General features: G+C 47.8%; 1 protein-coding gene across 3 annotated transcripts in view; it reads right to left on the reverse strand.

Moving 5' to 3' along the window:
- GDPD5 (glycerophosphodiester phosphodiesterase domain containing 5) overlaps nt 1-22,817 on the reverse strand; it is a 120,930-nt gene that overhangs the window by 37,993 nt on the left and 60,120 nt on the right. The window lies entirely within an intron of this gene.

A 22,817-nucleotide genomic window follows, 5' to 3' on the forward strand; every position in this document is an offset into this window, starting at 1 on the left:
ATGCAGTCGCAGGACCCGTCCAGCAAATGCGCAGAATGAGTCCCGCAAGTGCGCAGTTCCTCCACCATTGGACCCTAAGTATCAGGCCCTAAGTTCCAAAGCTGGTAATGACAGAAGGTTTGACAGGTGCAGTACTTAGAAAGAATAGTTAGTGCGATATTTAGTTACCAGGCAGAGATGTAAATCACTTGACGGAAGCTATAATTGTCAATGTGTCCTCCGCGGTGGTCACAAACAATTTCCATTTAAAAAACAGCATTCTGGTCAAGCCAGCACTAATGAGTTTCTGGACTTTCCCGATACAATTCTTATTATTTTTTTTATATATAACCCCACAGAAAAAACGGGTTGGGATCATTTAGTCTACAGCATGATGGTCAACAGTCATTAGTTCGACATGGTTCTAGGACGACAGGTCGTTAGTTCGACAATTTCTATGTCGACAGTCAAAAGGTCAACATGGGGTTTTTCCACTTTTTTTACCTGAATGTCAACACAGTCGACATGGACACAGTTTCAAGTGCACCGCATCCCCTCGCATCGCTCGCAATGCTTCAGGCACGGTGCCTCGCTGTGCTTGGCCCACTATATTATTCTCCCACCATGCCCTAGTGGACGGTAGGGCATGAAATACCGCCTGTCGGCACATGATGGCTCAAAAAACAGTGAAAAACCCCATGTCGACCTTTTGACTGTCGACCTAGACATTGGCAAACTAATGACCTGTCGAACTAACGACCTTTCAACTTGGAAACATGTCGACCTTTTCCCATGTTGACCATCATGCTGTAGACCAAATGGTCGTATCCCCCCAAAAAAACATGCTATGGTTGCCATAGCAACCTATGAACACAACTTGGGAAGGGGGCGGTGCATGAATAGAAACGGTTCAAAATAGGTTTAAAAACTGTGGTCTTCAATAAATGGCTCACACACCCTATCGAGAAGCTCCTGGTTCGCTGCATTAATCGCCTCTCACAATTCACTCCTGAGTGTAATTAGTGATACATCCATTTAGTAACATCCCCGTCCGTATACATCTCTAACATCATGAGCCAGATGTGGCATTTCACAGGGGGCAGAATGAAGCCCCATAAAGAGATCTGAAACTGGAAGTCACATTTTTGCGCGCTGTGTATAGATCATTATATACGGGGAAGGGAGAGGAAGCAGGAGGAGGAGAATCTCACCCTGGTGATCTAATGTACCAGGTACAGCACAGACGCTGACGAGAACCTTTCCACGATCCATCTCCTTTTCATCAGAGTCTCTAGTTTTGTAGTGGGTGACAACGGAACCACCAGCAATCGATAAAATCGCTACAATGCTCACTGCAGCACAGTGTGTTTCAGGAGGCGTTGACCTTATGGTCAGCAGTGAACCGTACGCGTGTGTGATTGAGGTATGTTATAGGGAACAGATGAGTGTGGCAGGTAGGGGCTTTGTATTAGGGGAGGGGGTGATATTGTCAAATTAAAAAAGCTTCCCACTGTTCGGGGGTATTGCAGGACAAGTGCGCCACCTGCTGGTGTATCGTACCCACATAGATTTTGCACTGCACATGGGCAGAACACTGGGCACAGGCATATGCACCCAGACTTTGCTCACGTCTGGAAGGGCACAACATGGCAGGATATCCAGACGATCCCTCTACAGCATCTAGGCTGAAAGTCAGGTGTATGTATAAAATGCGCAGCGGTAGTCCATGTAAAAAGTCACTCATGTCGACCAGGCAGTCAATGCGAGGAGGACATAGTGATCATTCTAGCGCCCTTTCAAAAACCTGCACAGTTCCTCTTTCTTGCCTGGGTTGCTTTGGTGCTTCTAGCACAGATCAACCTGTATCTCAGCTGAAATACAGGCCAGCCTGTGCTAGAAGACCACAGCAGATAGCGACAGCTCAGGACCTGCACAGATTCGGTGCTGGGATGCCAATGACACTAGGGCATAGTTCTAACACCTCAGGAAGAGACCCCAGCAGTTTCCAGCCGCTCACCTCTGGCATTTTGCCTGCACAAAGAGTGGTCTTCACGGGACCCCCCACTAGTGCCGCCTCATTACTCATTCGTTCAGTGAGCCCACACTGACTTCTGACCCCTGCGTGGTGGGTGGGGGGCAGCGGCTTACAGTGCAGGCACCTGGGGTGCGCCAATGAGCTCAGAGCTTAAGGATTTCCCTCAGGATCCTGGCCCAGTCAGTCGGGAGTTAATGGGTCCTAACAAGGTTACAGGTGCAGGTAGGATGGGTGAATGGAATGCTGGGAAGGAAACAGGTAGTGGGAGAGATAGTGGGTCTGGTTCTCTACTGTCCGAGGTCAGACAGATGCGCTCCAGTCATCCTCCTCCGTGAAGGGGTCAATACACCAACCTGCCTTTCCCATCATAGTAGACCATTTTAAATTTCCATTTCACAGCAGTGTGTGGTATTCCAGTCATACAGATGTTTGGAAACACAGTTCAGGGAAGCTCGAGTGTTAAGTCTAATGGAGAAGCGACTGAAATATCAATATTACATTTCCATTGCTGGGGGGCACCCTCCGCAGCCCCCCAGCAACAACACCCCCTGAATCGTGCATTGTCACCAGGACTGTCACTTTCTGCAGACTGGGAGGAATCCGCCAAGGTCTTCCCGAGGAAACGCTACCCCGACATTGCTGACAGCTGGAGATGCGTCGCTCTGGGAGGCCTGTCAGCAGGAGCACTGAAGCGGGGCTGACAGACGAATATCTCCCTTTCCCTCTCTCCCACCCGCTGCCCTGACACAGCGATGTCTCGTCACACGTCATTACTATTGGGGATCCAACCCCCCTCATTCACCCCGAGATACAGTCATCCTGCTGACTGACAGAGCCACAGCCCTCGGCCAGTCTGTCCATTTTCATTATCGATTTATATCAATGATGAATTATTCCTGTCAGGTAATGAAGGCTAAATTGTGTCCATGATAAATCCCATTGACCGATGGTGCAGGACATTGGCTTTCCCAGAACAGAGACCAGAAGTGCCATATGTGCATTACACCTTACATACCACCACCATAGACTATGGCGTGACACAATGGTTCTGTGTGCAGGGTGTTACGCCGGCAGAGAAGATGGAAGCACAATTATAGCCCGTCTGATCTGCATGTGCCGATCCCATATCGATTCCGATTATCGATACGCTGCCGGCGGTTGTTCATCCCTAGTCTGACTGTTCATACCGGGTCTCATTCAGAAGTGCCCGCTGCGTATGTGATGGCTACTGCCGGGGGACTGACATGGGTGCTCTAGGTAACAGGTGCACTGGCGGCCATTCTGTGCCTGCCATAGGGCTGGTGCGATTGACTGTGGAAAGGCCCTGCTGGTCATCTGTACAAATGGGCGCCATTGGTATTTAATGAGCGTCAAAGCACTGCCCAATGCGGCAAAACGTATAAAGTTCCCATACGATTTACACGTTATTCGCACCAAAATACAGTCTGCTGCATCCTGAGCTGGACGAGCGAACTGCTCAGACAGACACCCATTCATTTATACACCCAGTACAAGGCACCCGACCGAACTGCTCAGATAGACACCCATTCATTTATACACCCAGTAGAAGGCACCCAAAACTTGTTTGTTTAATATTTGCTTATCCCCCCCCCCCCCCCCCCGTCATGTACCCACCCAAGCCCCATTTGGCGTAACTGTTACCACTGTTCATGAGGCACCAAAACTATGGGTGTGGATAATTTGGTCTACAGCAAGATGGTCGACAGTCATTAGGTCAACACCACTAGGTCGACATGGGTCTAGGTCGACAGTCAAAGGGTCGACATGGGGTTTTTCACTGTTTTTTTCCACCAGAACGTTGACATAGTGGACATGGACACTGAAACGTAGCACACTATTTTATTCTCCCTCCACGCCCTAGTGGATGGTAAGGCATGAAATACCCCGTCGGCTCAAAAAAACTGTGAAAAACCCCATGTCGACCTTTTGACGACCACCTTGCTGTAGACCAAATGACCGTTTCCCAAAACTATTGTGGCACCGCCTCCTCACTTATTCAAGGAGATAATGTTTGTAAACTAAAATTACAACAAAAGTGGTGGAAGATATAAGAGATCCACAAAGCAATGTGCACCAATAGTAGGGTACAGACGTACAGGGTAAAACTTTAACCCTTTTAGGTCCAATGTCTGGTCAGGCTCAACAGCCCTAGTGCTAGTAGCAGATCCAATGGGGAGTCACTTTCAAATAAAAACATTAACATCGTTCAACGTAGACTATTTTTTAATAATTTTTTTTTTTAATTACAATTTAAACCAGACTGTTTGAATTGCAAAAAAATTTGGACAGCAAAGGTTTAAGGATAAAGAAAAACAGAAAGTAAAAAGGAGGAAAGGCGGTTTAGGCCCAAACCACTGTTTCTGCATCCTCAATATACAAATAAAAAACACTGGTGAACAAACACCAGACGTATAAAAGTCTAGAATACAAATTGAAAAAAAAAAAATAAATGTATATATTTTTTCATGAAAGTTATTTTTACACTCAACTATATTAAACCAATTGCACCCACATAAGATTATTTATGATAATATATGGTGCTCAGGTGCAATCATTACTAACTGTCACATTTCCCAGGCTATCTAGCTGGTGCTCAGGTGCAATCATTACTAACTGTCACATTTCCCAGGCTACCTAGCTGGTGCTCAGGTGCAATCATTACTAACTGTCACATTTCCCAGGCTACCTAGCTGGTGCTCAGGTGCAATCATTACTAACTGTCACATTTCCCAGGCTACCTAGCTGGTGCTCAGGTGCAATCATTACTAACTGTCACATTTCCCAGGCTATCTAGCTGGGGCACAGGTGCAGTCATTAAAAACGATAACATTCCCCAGACCACCTAGCTGGTGCACAGGGGTAGTCATTACCAACGGTCACGTTTCCCAGACAGCCTAGCTGGTGCACAGGTGTAGTCATTACTGTCACGTTTCCCAGACAGCTTAGCTGGTGCACAGGGGTAGTCATTACCGTCACATTTCCCAGAGAGCCTAGCTGGTGTACAGGTGCAGTCATTACTGTCACGTTTCCCAGACCAACTAGCTGGGGCACAGATGCAGACAATACTTACTCACATTTTCAAACATTTGCTGCATTCATTACTAACAGACACATTCTACAGATCTACAGGTGGACTGGAAACAAGGACTGTTGGTAAACAGTGAGGTCCAGTTTGGCCAGCCCTGCTCAACACTCATGGGAGACAGTACTGTAGGAGTGTACAATGTATCAGAACAATGCCCCCCCCATGACATGTTTGTGATACCTCCTGTAGTTTGTAAGTCTGCACACACAAAGAATAAAACAGCAGCTTATTTACAAAGAAAGAGTTAAAAGAGAAGTTAGGAAACAGATTGGGAGGCTGAGATCACCACCTCATCTCTGTTACATTGTTCCCCAAGGACCTGAAGCTGCACATTCCAGAAATATAAAGTATAGGCATGCAATATTCTACCGGGAACCGGCATCCGGCAGATTTATTGTAATAACATAATTCACAGTAGGACGGGTCGTCATCTCTTATTTACCCGATCGCGGCACAGATTTACCGGCTGTCATCTGAACTGCTGACCTCCCTGGTATCATCTCATCGTCTGATAAATCAAATCATCCCTCCCCAGCTACCCCCTGTTGTATGGGAATAGAGCATATACTGCCCGGTTCTAAATATAAACCAACAGGAAAGCAGATACATGGGAAAGGGGGCCGCAGTCAGATCCTGAAATCCAACTCCTAAAACAGATAAATGTTACAATTCACGCCACCATATGGCCACCCAAGAGAGGTTATCGTCACCCATCAGCCAGAACGTCAAAATCTTCTGACTAATATTGCATTGATACCCCTCAACCAGCCAAAACCGCTACCGGCGAGAAGGTAGAGGGAGCAGGGGGGGCTGGAGACGCTGCGGGGGACACAGGCTGCATAGAGCCGGGCAGGGGGAGCCGGCCGGGAGCTGTCAGTAATGAATAAAAAAAAAAGCCCATACAATGAATGGGCGGCCTGTGATTGGCTGAGCGCTCTCTCAGCCAGTCAGCAATTGGCTGAGAGAGCGCTCAGCAGCCAATCACAGGCTGCCCATTCATTGTATGGGCTTTTTTTTTTATTCATTACTGACACTCTGACAGCTCCCGGCCGGCTCCCCCTGCCCGGCTCTATGCAGCCTGTGTCCCCCGCAGCGTCTCCAGCCCCCCCTGCTCCCTCTACCTTCTCGCCGCACAGACGCTGTCCCCAGCAGCGGGGGACACAGACGTGTCCCCCGCAGCGTCCCCAGCCCCCCCTGCTCCCTCCACCGCCCCACTAGGTCCCAAGTCGGGTGGTCGGACGTGCAGCAGGTCCGACCACCCGACGCAGATCCGATGCGCACGGGACCGCGCATCGGATCTGAGGGGACATCAATTACAGGTACAGAGAAGGGCGACTAAGGCCCCCCATACATTAGCCCGACTTGTCCTAGGGACAAGTCGGACCCGATTTCCCCGGCAGCTCCCCGGGAGGTTTCCATCATGATAAGGCACTTGATGTGCCAAGTTGTGCATATGATAAATCGCCATGCGATTTATCATATAAAACTCCCGGGGAGCTGCAGGGGGAGAGCGGGGTGAGGGACACTGGGGAGCAACAGGGGGGGAGCCGGGCATTGTAGCTGTCAAATAGGCAGCGGGCGGTGGGGGGGCGCTGGAGAGCCGGGCTGGGGACACAGGCAGCAGCGGGCGGGGGTGGACGCCGGTGAACGGAGCTGGCCGGGCGCAGCATGACCGGGGACGGGGAGAACGCTGCAAGAAAAAAAAAAAACATTACAAATGAATTGGAAGCCAGTGATTGGCTGAGAGCTCTCTCAGCCAATTGCTGATTGGCTGAGAGAGCTCTCTCAGCCAATCACTGGCTTCCAATTCATTTGTAATGTTTTTTTTTTTTCTTGCAGCGTTCTCCCCGTCCCCGGTCATGCTGCGCCCGGCCAGCTCCGTTCACCGGCGTCCACCCCCGCCCGCTGCTGCCTGTGTCCCCAGCCCGGCTCTCCAGCATCGCCCTCCCCAGCGTCTGTCACCGCTGACGCTGCCCGCTCTGACCCTGCCTGGCTCTGGCGTCCCCCGCCCGGAGGCTGCACACAAGATTTAGGAAATCTTATGTGCAGCCGGTCCGACTGCCCGACTCCGATCCGATGCGCACGGGACCGCGCATCGGATCGGGGGGGCTGTCAAACCATGCGATTTGGCCCGATTTCATGGCCCGATTCATCCGAATCGGGTGAAATCGTGCCCAAATCGTATAGTGTATGGGGGCCTTAAGTCTTGAATCACTAGAATACAAAGATAGGCTAACCAGGCTGAATATATTATCACTGGAGAAATGGAGGTTTAGAGGTGATATGATTATTATGTTCAGATATCGGATTGGGAATCATAGGGAACTGGGAGATGATTGATCAGTAACAGGCTTATACTTAGGACACGCGGGCATGTACTGAGGCTCGAGGAAAATAAATTCCTACTGAATTAAGAGGAGGATTCTTCACCATTAGAGCAGTAACATTCTGGAACTCATTGCCGGTGGGGTGGTTACAGCAACTGCTGTTAATGATTTTAAATCAAAACTGGATGCAATTTTGGCCACTAAGGGAATCCTACTTACTCAAGTCAGTAGTTACAAGTCAAATAGGTTGATAGCCTTAATTACTATGTTACTATGTATACAAGGGCCTGCAGATTCTGCTAGAAACGTCCCTGTTTTCAAAATAGAAAAGGACTCCATTATGATAAGAATCACGTCTATCGTTACTGTAACTGTGCATGCTGTAGGGCGGACTGGGGAATATCAGCTTCTGTAGGAGTAGCGTTCCCCGACAGAATGAGATATAGTATGCGCAGAAATCGAAACATCTTCTGTCCAGCATCGTTATCATAGCAGCGGATATGAAGGATAATGGGAGAGAGCGGAGAAGGCAGAAGTATGGCTAAAGGCCATCTCCAGAGGATAAGATCTTCATTTCCGCAGAAGTAGTATCAATATACTGTATATAATGGCTATAAGGACTGACCTCTGTAGTAGTTCAGATCATATTTACTTGCAAGATATATATGTCAGTGCTTTATACTCCTAATACAAACACAAACTGCTAAATAGAATACTTAAAAAAAGAAAGAAAAAAAATTGAAGCATACAAAAATAAACATTATGGTAGAATTTTTTTACCTCTTTCTTCAAAAAAGGTACACACAACTCACCATCCGGGATCACACAGTTTAAAGCACAGGTCTTCAACCTGTGGCCCTTCAGATGTTGTGGAACTACATGTCCCAGCATGCCCTGAGGTTTTTTGGCATGCTCTTATAGGAAAAAATGTGGCAATGCATGTTGGAACATGTAGTTTCACAACATCTGGAGGGCCACAGGTTGAAGACCCATGGTTTAAAGTCTACTAATTAAATGGGTTGAAGTGATTTAAAAAGAAGTACTCCTGTCTGTCAGGAGGCCCTATCCCAAACAGACCTCACACAGTTAATGCATTTCCCACATGGGTACACGCCACAAGCACCCGTGTGCCCCAATCACAGAACAGTCCAAATCATACAGCAAAAAGCCACAATGGAGAAGCTTTCGGCCCAAATCCTAACCAATCCTGGAGTGACCCGTGGGATAACTTTCTGGCTCACCAAAATCTCCAGCTCTATGGAGGTGGAAGACGACTGCAGAGAAGACTTAAATTGGGGTACCCAGATGTGTCGTGCTGTGACTAGAAGGGGTTACAAGGGGGGAATATTTAAGCGATTGATTATGGTTATATAATCTATGATAGTTATAGATTATAGTATTTTTATTTGTAATAAAACAGCCAATTCTATTTTTTTAAAGGCCGGATTTGGTGTTAATCAGAGGTAATCGACCAAATAACCGGTCATAACATGAGAGAATAAAACGTGCAAGAACTTTTTATACAGCCACTGTATATACATTTACTGCTGCAATGAGTGTGCCGGCCAAAACCCTACACGAGCCGTATACTCCCACCATCGCTCATCCGTAAACAAGGGGAGACTGCACTTTCGGCTTTAGGTCATCAGTAATGTCATACTGTACACACAACTCTGTACACTGACAAGTGTGTGGAAACTAAGGGGACAGTATACACGAAGGTTAGTGCCATCCACTAATATTTAGCTTAGCGATACACAAAGCCTCCTCTGTAGGAGAGGTTTCCCCAACCGGGTGATTACGGAGAAACACTGGACCGCTCCTCCACAATACAGAGCGCTGGATTCTGAGTCGCTTGGATCTCAGCTCATTGCAAATGCGCCCAAAAATTTGGGGCCGACGAATGCTCCAGTGTCATTCAGAATGGTGTCCAGTCGATAGTCATGTCGTCACGGACACAAGTAAAATGTTTTTCATACTTTACTGTACACGTGGGCTTACGCGCAAGGGGACGCCACGTGATGAAATCTTTGACCTTTTGCTTGTGTCGACAAGTTATGCCATAACCTTCAGAATTCTGTGGTTGCAGAACAATCAGGATAAACCGTTCTTGGAGGAGAAATAAGCGGAACAATTCAGAGGTCAGAGAGGGACTTCTCACCTAGAGTCGGATTAGGCCGCTTGGCTTTTATTTGGATGCTGGATTCCTATTTCTAATAACGATTCCCGACTGCGCTTTCCAGGGCACGCTAACAAGCAAATCTGTGCAACCGCTATGCGCGGCGCTGAGAGTCCCGCTGCTTGTACTCCAATTAGGAAGAGAACGGATGCAGGAGAGATACTTAAGGGGCTCTTTAAAGAAGGGCCGGGGTTTACAGTTTCCGCTCATTCCAGCGCTGGGTTACGGTATAGACTGTTGATAATGCCTAGGGCGACAGTCACTATGGTCGAAAGTGACAGGGTCGACACCTGAAAATGTCGACATACCATAGATCGACAAGATTAAAGTCAACACTTTTCTGTTGTCTCTGTCGACAGCGTCTGCTTCCAATGCTTCAGGCATCATTATATTCTCTCTAAGCCAACTTGGAAAGTAAAGTATGAAAACTACACCAAACACCGTGAAAAACTAGTGTCGACCACATCCATGTCGACGTTAAGCATGCATCGACCTTCTGTCAATGCTGAACTATGGTATGTTGATCATTTCCAGGTGTCGACCATTAGTGGATGACATAGACATTGTCGACCCAGGGACTGCATACCCCAGCACTGACATCTCGGAGGTGCTGACACAACAGCAGCCGACGGAATCACACGTGCCAGTGGCTGCACACAGCACACACTGATTGCGCGAGGAGACGCCCCACTCACTAGTTGCTGCTGAACCACACGGATCAGCACCTTGCTTATAGTGGAGCACTCAGAACAGCGCCATCACAGGATGTCCGCGGTACTGCGTGACTGCTTTCCTTTTTCCGATTTGATTTCAGATGGGATGTTGCTATGGCCAACCAATCAGATACTATTATCTTCTAGAACAGACATGTCCAAACTATGGCCCTCCCTGCTGTTGTGAAACTACAATTCCCATCATGCCTTGCCAGAGTTTTGCAATCAGGGAATGCTAAAACTGTGGCAAGGCATGCTGGGATGTGTAGTTTCACAACAGCTGGAGGGCCACAGTTTGGACATGCCTGCTCTAGAAGGTGCTAAATAAAAAAGTAGATGCTGATTGGTTGCCCGTAGCAACATCCCATCTTAGTAAGTTTGTTACCCTATATTATAATATTATAATGATCTGTTCATACAAAGCTGACACAAAACATCTATTACTGAGCACACACACACACACACACACACACACATACATACATACATACATACATACATACATACAGTACATCTTATTAACCATTTACACCACTGGCTGAATATCTATCATCAGCGAGTGGGGTCTGGAGCCCGCGACTCCCATCTGCTGGCTGGAGCGAGGCCAGGAACACGCAGCCTACTAGAATCTCCAGCTGCTGGACTTAATGAGGTTGGCACGGAGATGGCGAGACACTTGTTCTCAGGATTGGCGAGGCCGCCTAAAGCTGCTTTAAGACTGCTCACTTAGATTAATGTTCTGTGCAGTGCCGGAATTCAAGTGGCTGCGGAGGAAGTGACTGCTCACAGAGGGGTCCTCTCAGCGCCTCATCAATGCAAAAACCTCTGTAAGTCAGCTCCTTCTGGACCATCAAATCAGTGACTCCCATCCGGAGTTTAATTATGCGGATTATGCAAATCCAAACACTTTTTTTTAGTTTGCAGAGCCCAACTTTGGTTTGGACTCTAACAGAAAGCGCCTGTATGTGTTATACGTTTAGGATCGTGTTGTCAGAGAAGATACTAAGGGCCCGATTTGGAATTGCGCATATCCATATGCAACTCACTATCGAATGGTTTGTCCTGTGTGTAACCCAGAACCTGCTCTAACTGTGCAACAGAATCAGGTTGGTCGAGGCCGGAGCGGACATCACACCCCCTCCCTGAAACGGCTCGGACACGCCTGTGTTTTCTGACACTTCCAGAAAATGTCCGTTTACCAGACAGCGGCTTCCTGTCAATTAGCTTACGAATGGGTTGCATATAGAGTAATCACTGATTTTTGCTGTGGTTTAGCCTCGTCCACGTGTTCTATGAACTGCATCAAGCAGTCTTTCGATAATCGGCCTGTGACTTCGCACAGCAGCAATCAGGCTTGAATTACCCCCTAAATATTATTCGAGGAAAAGAGCGTTCGATTTGGGGGAGTTATTTTGTTTCTGTGCAGGGAAAATAGTGCTTTATTTTTATACTGCAATATAGATCTCACTTTGGGAGGGATGTATTAAAATACATTGCCGCCCCGCCACAGCGATGCTAGGGCATTTTTATTAGGGAAAACTGTGACAGAGGCCCCCCACGATACCTGTGATGTGAGGGAGGGTCTCCATCACATCCCCAGCTCAGCGGCTGTCCCCGGCACCTCCTCCACCCCTGCAGCCAGAAGGATATCCGGCTTTGACATACTGCTAGGGGGAGGAGGAGTTTGATGGAGGATGGGGAGGGGGATAGAAGTCTGCAGCGGGCGGCGATAGAAGCCCATAGGCTTCTAAAGGGTATCACCACCCAAAGGTTGCGATACCCAGCCTTGTGAAAATGCGTGTATAATGTGGCAATTTTCCCTTAGTATATCCCGCCCATTGAAGTAAAACCCCACACAAATCCAATTCTCTTTGCACATCTGCCCCACCTGCAGTGCACATGGTTTTGTCCATTTGAGAAGGAATTTGCCTTTGCCAGTGAACAAGAATAAGGGCCAATGTAGGTTCACAGGAGACAGAGGGGATGGGGATGGGGATAGGGATGGGGCCGGCAGCTCACAAATGAAAAAATAAGAGAATTTTACCCCTCAATAATACAGAAATACAAAACCTTACAATATTCACTTTCATTGTACTGTAATAGTGAAAGCTTACATTGCACGTTCCTTCCTATGAATAAATGCATTTATTTTACTTATTCAGTTTTCAATTTCAATTTAGATACCGGACATCCCGACTGGAACATAACGTCCGCCTGTCATGGAACATTCTGCTGACTGATGAATGTACAGTAAGTGACTTGTCCCGTAGTAATCCAGATGCAGATGCCTTCAGTACAATGAACAGGAAAAACCCTGGGAATTATAGTGATCTGTTTTTCCGGCAGAGCAGCGAATGCCATGTAATTATATGGCTCAGCACTAAGGCTCTGCAGCAGCACTTCCCCCCTGAAAGGCTACAGATGTGCCTGTGCCTTGTACCCATCTTCCCCAGTGATTTACTGGCTGCACAACCGCAACCGCAAGCAGGAACTCTAGGTGGCCGGTGATCAGCACTTTGGACAGCTCAGTGGGAGCTTCAGCTGGGTCAGCGGTTGGTATGGTAAGATACACTCAGATATGTCAAGAATAATATACTAAGTAGAGATGTTGCCCATAGTAACCAAATTCTAGCTATCATTTTTTTTTATTGCATCCTAGAATAAGTAAGAACCTTTAATAAATGTATCCCGCAGACTTTAATGGAAATGACATCAGGTTTGTAAAAATAGGATTTTAATACCTACCGGTAAATCCTTTTCACGAAGTGGTATACCGGGTACTCAATACATTGGGGAAGAAGAGGTCCTCCACAGGAGACAGGCACATAGAACTCTTTACAGTGGGTGTACTGACTCTTCCCCACTACTTCCTCCTCCACATCTTCAGTTAAGGAAAAACTGTGCCCGAGGAGAATGAACGTATGTGAGGTAAGGATATAAGTATATGTGAGTGCGGTGAGATTCATACCAGCACACCCTTAAACATTTGAAACTGGTAAATAAAACCGTTAACTTGTAGAACACTACAAGCAAATATCACCTAAGTGACAACATAGGCAACAAGCCAAACTACATCACACCTTGAAGTGACAATCAGATGCAGTACAGCTCCGCACAGAGGCGGTTCCCAGTATACCATATGAACTTTGTGAAAAGGATTTACCGGTAGGTATTAAAATCGTATTTTCGCTATCATTCATATGGTATACTGGGTTCTCAAAACATTGGGGATGTCCCAAAGCTTCCAGAAAGGGGGGAATACGTGCGACACACCGCGAGCAGCCGCCCAGGATGCGCCGACCGCTCTCGTGGAATGAGCCTTCACAGAGGTGGAACCGATAAGTCAGCCGCTCCATAAACCTGACGAATGGTAGCACAAATCCAACGTGCAATAGATTGTTTTGAGGCCGAGGCCGGCAAACCCTTTTTCTGGGCATCATAAAGCACAAAAGACAATCAGTCTTGCATAGCCCGGCCGTTCTACCAACATGGGCCTTCAGCACTAGAACCACATCCAGGGATTCCAGAATCCCAGAGTGACCCACACAAGATGGAACCACAATAGCCTGGTTCAGATGGAAAGCCGAAACAAACTTCGGCAAGAACTGCTGTTTTGTTCTCAGTTCTGCCCTATCTGCGTGAAACACCAGATAAAGCACCTAAGTCGGACACATGTCTAGCCGACACCAGAGCCAGAAGCACCACAGTCTTCCATGTGAGGTAGTCAAATCAGTTGACGCCATTGGTTCAAACCAGGACGACTGCAGGGACTGTAAGACCACATCAAGGTCCCAGGGAGCAGTAGATGGCACAAAGGGGGTTGAATCCTCAAAACCCCCTGGAGAAAAGTCTGTACTTCTGGAATATTAGCCAATTTCCTTTGAAAGAAAATGGAAAGAGCCGAAATCTGTACCTTCAAGGAACCTAGCCGTAGGCCCAGGTCCAAGCCTGACTGCAGAAATCATAGAAAACCATCTAGTTTAAAATCCGCAGGTGGAAACAAATTAGTTTTGCACCAGCCTTCATACTTTCTCCAGATCTTATGGTAATGGGAAGCCGTCACCGGTTTCCTAGCCTGGGTCACAGTGGAAATGACAGAAGAATGAAGGCCAGGCCGTCAAACGAAGCCGCCGTAAGTCATGGTAAACGAAGGTCCCCTGAGTGAGCAAGTCGACTATGAGAGGTAGATGCTATGGGGTCCCCACAACAGACCCTGAAGATCTGTGTACCATGCCCTTCGAGGCCAGTTAGGGGCCACCGGAATTGCATCCACTCCTTGGCCTCGAATTCTTTTTAGCACGCCACTTATCAAGGGAATGAGAGGAAACAGGTAACCAGGTTGAACGACCAAATCATTTTTAGTGCATCGACTGCCACTGCCTGGGGGTCCCTGGACCTGGAGCAATACTTGTCCACCTTTTTGTGGATCTTGGACGCCATCAGGTCGATCTGTGGTAATCCCCACCGATCCACAATCTGTGCAAATACCTGGGGACTGAGACACAACTTGTGACGACTGAGGAAGTCCGCCTCCCAGTTGTCCACACCCGGAATGAATATGGTCGTCAAAGCCATGGCGTGAGCCTCCGCCCAAACAAAGATCTTGCATACCTCACTCATCCAGGACTTGCTCTTTGTCCCCCCCTATTGGTTGATGTACGCAACAGTCATTGCGTTGTCTGACAACCTGGATTGTCAGGCTCTGCAACAAGGGAGTGCATAATAGACAGCTCGGAGTTCCAAACAGTTGATGTGAAGTTTGGACTCCCACAGAGCCCGTTTTCCCTGAAAACGTCTTCCTGCGTCACTGCTCCCCAGCTGAGGAGTCTGAAGGACCCAATCCTGGATCCCAAAACGTCTGCAGGCCAAGAGGTTTTGCGGGAGAAAAGCCACCATTGCAAGGACAGCCTTGCCTGGGCCTACAGAAGTATCTGCACGTGCATATGCAGGTGGGAACCCGACCATTTGGCCAAAAGATCCAACTGGAAAGTCCGGGAGTGGAGCCTCCCGAACTGGAGCGCCTTGAAGAAGGCCACCATTTTTCCCCAGTAGTTGGATGCACTGATGGACTGACACCAGAACCGGTGTAAGGACTGCCACTACCAGCAGTTGAATGGCCACCATCTTTTCCTCCGGCAGGAACATTTTCTATTCCACTGTATCCAGAATCATCCCCAAGAACTGGAGACGCCTGGATGGGGTCAGTGAGGACTTTTGCAGATTCAAAATCCACCCATGCAAAGACAGTACCTGCAGAAATCAACACAACTCCTCTAGCTCCTTACCAAAAAGGCATTCTCCCGTGAATGGAAGGTTCTCCACACTACTGACGCAGCCACAGAGCCCTGCAGCCATGGCTAAGTTACGCGCATTAATATCGCCCACCTCCTTTTCTGCTTCACAACGCACCTTAGCCACATCTTATATGTGACAGTGAATCAGCCACCTGGGCCGTGGACATATCGCCCAGCAATTCCTCTTGGATTTGGGTCGCCCAGGTATGAATGGACTTTGCCATCCAGCAACTACCAAGTACCGGGCGCAAAACCGCCCCACTGGCCGTATACATAGACTTGAGGGTACCATCTAGTTTTTTATCCACTGAATCCTTGAGTGTGGAAGTCCCGGGCACTGAGAGTACCATCTTTTTTGAAAAACCGGACATGGAATCATCTACAACTGGAGGCTCCTCCCACACCCGCCTGCCAGTGGCATCAAAGGGGAAAGTGGACTTTAAGCATTTGGACACTTGAAATCTCTTTTCAGGATTTTTCCAAGCAGATTTGAAAGCATCTTCCAAATCCGCCTGTTCAGGGAATACCACATCCTGCCTTTTTTGAGACACAAAAAAGGATCTCCATCAACAGGTGCAGCCAGAGGGAGATCTAGGACTTATGACCAGTATTAAAGACTCAGACCCCTGTAACAGCGACTGAGACCCCTGAAAACCTGGTTATGTATCATCCACATCCTCCCCATCTTCAACAGCCTCCTCCTCAAAGTCAGGCTCCATAGCAGCTAAACCACATTTGCGTAACAAGCCACCCACGGGAGAATGTCCACCCTGGCAGAAAGGACAGTTACATCCTGCTGCACTCTCTGTGGGGTAGATTTATTGCATTAGCGAGGCGAAGCAGAAGGGGACACCGACAAGATCTACTAAGATCTTGTCGCCGAAGCGGGGGAGCGCTAACTCCCCCCTCCGACGATGTCCCCTCCAGCTGTCAGCGCGTCAGTTAACACTGACGCGCTGTCTCCTCTCCCCCCCCCCCCCGCCGGCTGGACTGCGCATGTGCGGGATCTCGCTACTCACATGAGCAGGATCTCGCTACTCACAGTGCAGCTCAGCGCCAGCAGCAGGGACAGGAGGCAGGCACGCAGCACGAAATATCGTAGCTGCGCTATGCCTCCTGCCCCACACCGCCGCCGATAAAGTACCCGGCCAGCAGGTGTGATAGATCAGGGGAAGCGCTATCCCCTGCCTTAAGGCACGGGGATAGCGCATACAGTATTCCCCTGATCGCCAGATAATAAATCTACCCCAGAGTCTGCAGGGTATTTGCAGTCAGCTTAGTGGACACAGATTCCAGCATACTTTTAATGCTGCTTGCCCAGGCAGGTTCCTGAGAGTCCCCCTGTGATCCTCCACACAATTGTGTGGGGATACCACTGAGCTGTGGAGACCCCCCACTAGTCTGGGGTGACATACAGTGTTCACAACTGACTTGTACAGTGGATGCAGGAACAAACTTAGTGCTGCAAATCAAAACCATTTTAGAAAAAGGTATCACACCACAACACACACACACACACACACACAGTAAACCACCAAATAATCAGAGTCAGTGTGAAGTGTATAGAAGCTATGTGAAGTCTCTAACACTTATATGTGTGTCCAGTAATGCTTAAGAAGCAAGTGGTAAAGGGACTCAAATATTGGGGAGACCAGCACACCCTTAATCTGAGCTCCCAGATTGAGGAGCTGGTGATCAGTAATAGATATAAATACAGATAGTAAATATCTATATAAGTATGTGCAGGGCTATAAAAACTGTAATGAGCATTTTATAAGCTCAGTTTCACTTGCTGTCTCTGCTGAAGTTCACTTCCACCCAGTCTGGAGCTGCCAGCGCCGCTGAGGAGTGTCTGCTGCAGTATAATGGCGCCCGAAGCATGCAGAGAGAAGCAGGGAATTGGTGCCAGAGAGCTGTGTCCCCACTCTGAGTTAAGCCCGCCCCTTACAATGGCGCTGGTGCTATTCCTAGCAAACACAACACCTGCCCTGATGGTCCAAAGTCAGTGTAAAGCATCCAGTGTGGACAGCGGGCTGTGAGGATCCCGTACAGGGACACCGCCGTTGCCACCATCATGCCGCACCTCAACCGGGGTACCCCACTAGAGGAGACCCCGGGTAACACTCACCACAGACATCTTCAGACTGAGCCAGGGGTGTGCGGCAAGCTGGGGGTGTGAAGCGCTGCAGCTCAATGTCCGCCACGACAATCACCCACACAGGACAGTGGTCCTGAAGCAGGGACAGTTCAGTAACTTGAAATGCCAGCAACTGTAACCCTCCCCTGGCTTCCCATGAAGCGGTTTAGTCCCAAATAACAAACAAAATTAAATGAAGAAAAATGCTCTTCAGGAGCTCTGTAACTGCAGCCTCTCCGAGGGCACATTTTTCTAAACTGAGGATGTGGAGCAGGAAGTAGAGGGGAGGAGCCAGTACACCCACTGTAAAGAGTTCTATGTGCCTGTTTCCTGCGGAGGACCTCTTCTTCCCCAATGTATTGAGGACCCAGTATACCATATGAATGATAGAGAAATAGGGGTGAAGACGAGTGGAACACATAGGGTACAGAGAACCATCTCATACAGGCACACAGGCGTCCACGAAAGGAATACACTGATCATAAAGAAACCCTTATATGAACATGTGAGTTGGGGTACGCCCACCATTTGTTTTTTTAGCACTTTGGATAAAGATACCTTTATACACTTTCCTCTGCACCACAGCAGGTGATTGAGGTACACTGTGGAAGTGGATAGCAACACTTCCAAATGAATTGCTTCACGTAATCTTCACTGTTAAGTTACGTCTCAAACTAATCTACACATCGTTTGGATATCGTTTATATTTCTTCTTATATTTGGAGCACCATTCGAGAACTTTGCCGGGATGACGGAACATTGAAAAATAATTTCCGGTTGACTCAAGAAACCATTAGGAGATTGAAGTCATCCTTAATTACTGTGGGACTGGTACGCCCAACATCTCTTTACACCAGTTCTCCTTTTATTCTATGGGACAGGAATAACTTTCCTAATACACGTAAAAAAAATGTTGTCATATGCAAACTAAGTCATCATTCCAGGAAACCCTCTTTAAAAGAAAATGACTTTCTGAAAAGATAATCATCGCTGATACAGGAAGTTCAAGTTGTCTCCTGTGCGCCCTGAGAAGTGTCCTTCCTATTCCTATTTACAGTATGTATTCTGGTAGCAGATGGAGCAGTTACCTTTTATTATGGGCGAATAATAATTTTATTTATATAGTAGAGCTCTTTCTCCAAAACAACTCAAGGAGCTTGAATGGTGTATCTATGTACCTTCCCACATGGACTGTAACCCCGGTATCTCTGCCAGGTCACTCAGCAACATGTCATTACGCGCTATGTACCTTCCCACATGGACTGTAACCCCGGTATCTCCGCCAGGTCACTCAGCAACATGTCATTATGCGCTATGTACCTTCCCACATGGACTGTAACTCCGGTATCTCTGCCAGGTCACTCAGCAACATGTCATTATGCGCTATGTATCTTCCCACATGGACTGTAACCCCGGTATCTCTGCCAGGTCACTCAGCAACATGTCATTACGCGCTATGTATCTTCCCACATGGACTGTAACCCCGGTATTTCCGCCAGGTCACTCAGTAACATGTCATTATGCGCTATGTACCTTCCCACACAGACTGTAACCCCGGTATCTCTGCTAGGTCACTCAGCAACATGTCATTATGCGCTATGTACCTTCCCACATGGACTGTAACCCCGGTATCTCTGCCAGGTCACTCAGCAACATGTCATTACGCGCTATGTACCTTCCCACATGGACTGTAACCCCGGTATCTCTGCCAGGTCACTCAGCAACATGTCATTATGCGCTATGTACCTTCCCACATGGACTGTAACCCCGGTATCTCCGCCAGGTCACTCAGCAACATGTCATTACGCGCTATGTACCTTCCCACATGGACTGTAACTCCGGTATCTCTGCCAGGTCACTCAGCAACATGTCATTACGCGCTATGTACCTTCCCACATGGACTGTAACCCCGGTATCTCTGCCAGGTCACTCAGCAACATGTCATTATGCGCTATGTATCTTCCCACATGGACTGTAACCCCGGTATCTCTGCCAGGTCACTCAGCAACATGTCATTATGTGCTATGTATCTTCCGACATGGACTGTAACCCCGGTATCTCTGCCAGGTCACTCAGCAACATGTCATTATGCGCTATGTATCTTCCCACATGGACTGTAACCCTGGTATCTCTGCCAGGTCACTCAGCAACATGTCATTATGTGCTATGTATCTTCCGACATGGACTGTAACCCCAGTAACTCTGCCAGGTCATTCAAAAAGGGCCTTTTAACATTTCCCGGTTCCAGCAACCTGGCATTCCAATCCGGGTTAAAAGAAGGGTTGATCCCAAGTCGGACCCGGGCTGCTGTGCAGTGTAAAAGGGGTAACCCAAGTCGAGCATCCTGGGACCTGTTCACACTATGGAGGCGGCAGCACTCGGAGACACTGTCAGCTCCTACTGCTGCATTCTCACACACCCCTGATGCCCCGCCCCGTCTGACGTCACCCGCAAAACATCGTGAATGCCAGATCTCCCCTGAGCGGACCATTGTCCAAATCCCAGGTGTGACCAGGCATTTGTGATGAGAAAGCGGTACAAGTAAATTTACCCTAATGTGTTCATTCTATGGTTAATTCCAGGAGTGCTGCATTTAGGAAGGCCAATCCTCTGCCTTTTTTACAATCCTGGATTAACCATCTGACACTGCAGACATTCGGTGAGCGGATGAGGAGGCTGGGTGGAAGCAGCAGCCGAGGGTGGGCAGGTGGACACGGCAGGGAACACATGGTGGAGAGAGGGCTGGTGGAGGGGGCGGCCGGTGCATGGCTGGCCAGCATGAAATCTAACATCGCGCTGCACAACCACGTTTTCCGGGCAGCACCTTATCTGAGCGCTGTTGGAGCTCAGCAGAAACTCTTGCGCATTTCATTCCTGACCCCCGGATTGGAGGATCCAATCCCGGGATCCCGCCGATACTGGTATTGGCATCCCTAGCTGCAGCGATATAGATATATTATACAAATTGATCAATAAATGCATCAAAAATACGGCGCTCATAATCCAGTAACGTTTAGGCAGCAAATTCACATGAAGAGGAACATTTTGTACTTTGATAATTCTATGCATGTTGGATTGAACGCCAGAAATAAGCCTCACAATACAATGCCAATACGCTCAGCTTGCGGGTCTCTTTAGCTGCCTTTCACTGTATGTTATTGCCGAGGAAGATTATTTGTAATTAACAGCCATTAAACGATCACTTTATTTCCAGCTGTGAGCACTTGGGCCAGGCGGGTCAGCTAGCTGCTCAGGAAACGCAGCCGACCGGCAGATCGCGCCAAGGACTAATTAGTCTCATGTGCTGAGTCAGGACTGTACAGCTCCCTGCGATTACACAGCTAGGAAATGAGTCCTTATTCCGATGATTTGCTTGGGTTTAACGCTAAAAGGAATGCTTAGAAAAAAAAAAACACAATTCATTAACGTTACGTTAGTGCCACTTGCTGCACAAGAAGACATAAATACAGCATATCAAAACGCACATTCCAGAAAGATTAAGAGCTGACTTTTTAATTTAAAACCGCACCCGCTGCTTACAACAGAGGCCGCCGTTCTGTGGGCTGCCTGCGGTCCGTAAAATCACCAAGGACCAGTGACCTCACAAACAATTATGCACTAGCAATACGTCGACATGCAAATTGACCCGGAAAATGTCAACGTGAGGTTTTCACGGTTTTTGTTACCTGTCGACATGGACACCATATAAGTGTAGGCTTCGCTCGCCATGCTTCCGGCACATTAGCTATTTTAATCTGACTCTACTCCTACTTGGTTAGTAAACTATGAAAAACCACCTGTTTTGGGGGGGGGATTTGAAAAACTAACTTTTTTATGCCGCCCTTTCCCATGTGCCAACCTAAAGTATGTCGTCATTTATCATGTGTCAAACTATGGTATGACGACAGACAGTGGTCAGTTTATTGATTGTCTACCTTTTTATTGTCGACCGTCCGACTGCATCTCATACAGCAAGAACTAAATCGCGATACATTAAGAGAACGTGCTCTGATTTTTCAATGTTTATATAGTCATGTAATGCCGGCAGAATCGTGAGGTAGATGCGGCAACAGGAAGTGTTTACACAGCTCAGCCAGCGTGTCGGCAGCCCGCGGACTCACTCTCTCGTATCAGGCGACGTTTGACGTCTCCCTACTGGAAACAAAGGCTCCGGGAAAGAGGCAAGGACATAAAGGCCTCAGTGAAAGTGATCGGAGGAGAGGGGAAAGCCAGCACAATGCCGCGGGGAGAGAGTTACAGGGTATCAGGATACACAAGGCTGGAGAGCGAGTAATACAGCAGGACACAGAACACCAGATGTAGGCACAACATATACTGTAACGGAATCTGAAAAATATATTTTATTGGGATGTTGCAATCGCTGCCTGAGCTTTCACTGCATTGCAAGGGTATACACCAGCACATCCAGCACACAGCTGTTGTTGAACTACACATCCCAGCATGCCCTGCAACAGTTTTAGCATGGCCAAATAGCAAAACTGAAGCAAGGCATGCTGGGATGTGTAGTTCAACAATAGCTGGGAGCCAAATGTCCCCCCATCCCTGACCCTAACGAGAAGAGTTTCCTTTAAGCTCCACCCCTTACCTCAGTGGTTGCCATACTAACCACTGCATTGATGGCAATTCTTTGCAATGATTACTATGAAGTTTTTAAAGAGAATGTCCATCCAAACACAGGAGGGGGAGCTCTCCAATACCACCCCCCTTAAAAAAAAAAAAAAAAATATCGGTGGCAAACATTCCCCAAGTCTCAAAAAATGACACTCAGTGCCCATTGTTGTTTTTTTAAAAAGCAGATGTCCTGGAAACGTTTGAATGCTCTTGGTGCAATGTGTCAATAAAGTTGATTGTAAAAAAAAAAAAAAGAAGGATCTATTATGTATATAGGCTGCCTCAAAAATCTAAATTTTTAGGGTCTATGTTATATATCATAGCAATTAAAGCAAGATATACTGTACTGTACTGATATCAGGATTAGTTAGTTCTCACATGGCCTATCCAGAACCAAAACGATGCAGGAACACCA

This window comes from Crinia signifera, chromosome 2 (genome assembly GCF_055691185.1).
Source record: "Crinia signifera chromosome 2, ASM5569118v1, whole genome shotgun sequence".
NCBI classification, from domain to species: Eukaryota; Metazoa; Chordata; class Amphibia; order Anura; family Myobatrachidae; genus Crinia; species Crinia signifera.